Source organism: Lampetra fluviatilis, chromosome 47, assembly GCF_964198595.1.
Source record: "Lampetra fluviatilis chromosome 47, kcLamFluv1.1, whole genome shotgun sequence".
Taxonomy (NCBI): Eukaryota; Metazoa; Chordata; class Hyperoartia; order Petromyzontiformes; family Petromyzontidae; genus Lampetra; species Lampetra fluviatilis.
The window spans coordinates 7,818,582-7,821,592 of record NC_136321.1 but is presented as its reverse complement, the minus strand read 5'-3'; the positions used below and the strand labels follow the sequence as shown (position 1 = coordinate 7,821,592).

The 3,011-nt window shown below is 45.8% G+C and overlaps 1 non-coding gene across 1 annotated transcript; it reads left to right on the top strand.

Moving 5' to 3' along the window:
- Positions 1-1,980: 1,980 nt before the first annotated feature.
- Positions 1,981-2,052, top strand: TRNAC-GCA (transfer RNA cysteine (anticodon GCA)). Its single transcript has one exon. It is a non-coding gene; the product is annotated as a tRNA-Cys (tRNA).
- The last annotated feature ends 959 nt before the right edge of the window (positions 2,053-3,011 follow it).

Here is a 3,011-nt window from a genome sequence, read left to right as displayed (position 1 = left end):
CCGATGCCAGTTTTCAAAGCCTGCTTACCAACTGAGTCGGTCGCCGGGCGGTTTGGGGTGAGAGGCAGGAATATCGAAGAGATTTGGAGGTAGAAATGCAACACGGAAAGAGCGGGAAACGGAGTATTATTGACAGGGAGGTCGGTTGGCATCGGTTATGGAAAGTGGGAAGGTGATTGGCAGGAGGGAAAATGGGTCAAGGAACCTTCGAGAAAAGGGGGTTCGAGGGATATTTAAGTGGGGAAACGCGAGAGATCGGTACGCTTGGAGAACAGGGAAGATGACCGTGTCTCGTGCCTGAAGAAATCAAGACTCCGACTGTCGAAGATTACTCTGTCGGGTGTCACTACACTAGTCTCGATCCTTGAGGGAGGCCATTGTTCATCATTCTCTTGCGGCTGTGTTTACCAACGAGGTGTGTCCTGGACGTACGGTTGTAAATAAACCGTACAGTATTTACAGCCTCAGACACAATGGAGCTTAGTTACAGCATTCACGCTTGTCCAAGGGGTGATCCTGCAGCATGGCCTGAACATACAAGGGGTGCCACGGTGGCGAGATGTTAACTCCCTCGCCTGGTATGCAGGAGGTCGTGGGTTTGATCCTGACCCTAACGCCTGCTCTTATATTTGGAGTTTGCGTGTCTCTCTCTCCCCGTAATCGTTGTATTTTTCTCCAGGTCCTCCGGGTTTCCCCTCCACATTTAGAAACAAGCGTTTAAACTATTTGGCTGCTATACATTTCCACGTGACAAGGCATTTTGTTGAGCCATCATTTGTGACCAGGTCGCTTCTGAAAAAAGAGCTACACATCTCAAGTAGGTCTTGCCTAGTTAAATAAATTAAAAAGTAATGTATTGCATGGCTAGATATAGAAGGTCAATGTGGAATATTAATATTGTTCATATTATCAGGATATTAAAAACATGCGATTGATGCTCAAAGGGAACGATCCGGTACCAGCCCTGAGTTTTCCCTCTTGGAATGGTCACGAGGGAGTGAGTGTCCGTCAATCATCGCCCCCTACTGAGAAAGTTTGGCAAGGTCATAGAAAGTAATGAGATTCTGTGAGGGTTTCCTGGGTAAAACATGCGTACTAATCTAAATCGCAGAAGCACATTAATTATAACAATAACTGTACTGGATATAACCCCGAAAATCTCCCTAAAATTGGGCTAGTTTATTTCGTTTTTTTGGACAGAGACCTAAAATGTTCACAGGTGTCTTAATAATATTTGAAACCGCAAGAGCAGTTAACGATTTGACTCATGACATGACCGTGTATATCTCAAAGCTGATGTCTCACCATGATGTCCACACTGAATTGCTGGTGTGTGTGTGCGTACAGATATAGAAATGAGTACCCGGTGCGGTGTGTAAACATCATCACTGGGGAGACAAAGGCGGCCGGGCGTGGTGCTGGCCACCGACCCCCTCGTATGCCGTGCCGACCTTCATTGGTGCTAATGGCTAAGGGGCCGTCCATAAATGACGTCACGCACCTAGGGGGGGGGGTCAGACATTTGTGACGAGGGGGGGATTGAGAAATGTGACGTCACATCAAAATGCGCAACTTTAACTAAATATAGACACAACACGTTCTACTTAATTAAATAGACTTTTTAATAAATATTTTCTCCTACAACATCAGAGTGCAGCGCCACATTAAATACGCGCTATACAATGACAATAGTTTAAAGCGATTTTAAGCATGTTTTTTCTTTGGGGGGGGGGGCAGAGCTTTGTGACGTCATATTTGAGGGGGGGGGGGTCTGACTTTTTGGTACGACGTGTGACGATGGGGGGGGGGGGTCAAAAATCGTCCAAAATCGCGTAACGTCATTTATGGACGGCCCCTAAGCCCGACTTGGCTTGCCTCATAGAGGAACTCAGAAACAGAGCACGCATGCCATGGCTATTGAAATGCAAATACGTTCCAGTAGCCACTTAACACGGTTACACCCTCGCTTGTTCCACATGTGGGGGTATAGCTCAGTGGTAGAGCATTTGACTGCAGATCAAGAGGTCCCCGGTTCAAATCCGGGTGCCCCCTCAGCGATTTTTTTTATGTCGCGGTGTTTCGTATTTAACCACAGCAACACAATCTTTGTGTAACCGATGCTCACAATGGTGAGACAGAGGTCATATGTGACGTTTGGATAAGCACAGATCTCATGTAACATACATCCGTATTACTTTAAAACCCTTTGTCAGGGAAAGGCGAAAAGCAACTTCTGGAAGAAGCGCGTTTTGGATTTTCGCACACCAGCTTTGCTTCCAAGGGATGTGCTAACATCCAGCTTCAGATGTATTTAACACAATTGCGATGGCAACGCTTTGTTGGCGCTTGGCTAATAATTACCCACGCATCGTAATTGGTACCACTAAAATGTTTTCACCTCAGATAACATCCATTTCAGCTCTGACCCATGATGTACTCATGCGGAATGGAGAAGAGGAATTCATGATATTCTATGAGGGCGATTCCACGGCCATTGGAATTACAAGGAAACTATACGACCCGGCGGTCGCCCTGATTAATACTGCGGGTGTATTTTCAGTAAAAAATAGATATATGCATGCCGTCTGCTGCGCAGTAGATAATAAAGTTATCGTGGAAGTATTCGATGGGGTAGGCCACTCGTAACCGATTTCATGGTCCAAAAAGGTATAAAATAAAATAAATGACGACGTTTCGGGCGCAACACAAGCGTCCGTCATCAGGTGGGAAAGCATGCTGCTGATGCAGACTGTTTTAAAACAGTTTTTAAACAATCTGCATCAGCAGCAGACCATGCTTTCCCACTTGATGACGGACGCTTGTGTTGCGCCCGAAACGTCGTCATTTATTTTATTTCATTTTCTACCCACGTGACTTTACCGAAAGAACCAAAGAGTATGGATTCCTGCAGTCACGAAAGCTTCAAATCAAGATTGATCAATCGCTCACAAATTACTTAATTGAGAAATCGCATAGCGACATTGCCCCCTGCTGGCAGGCTGATGTTCACT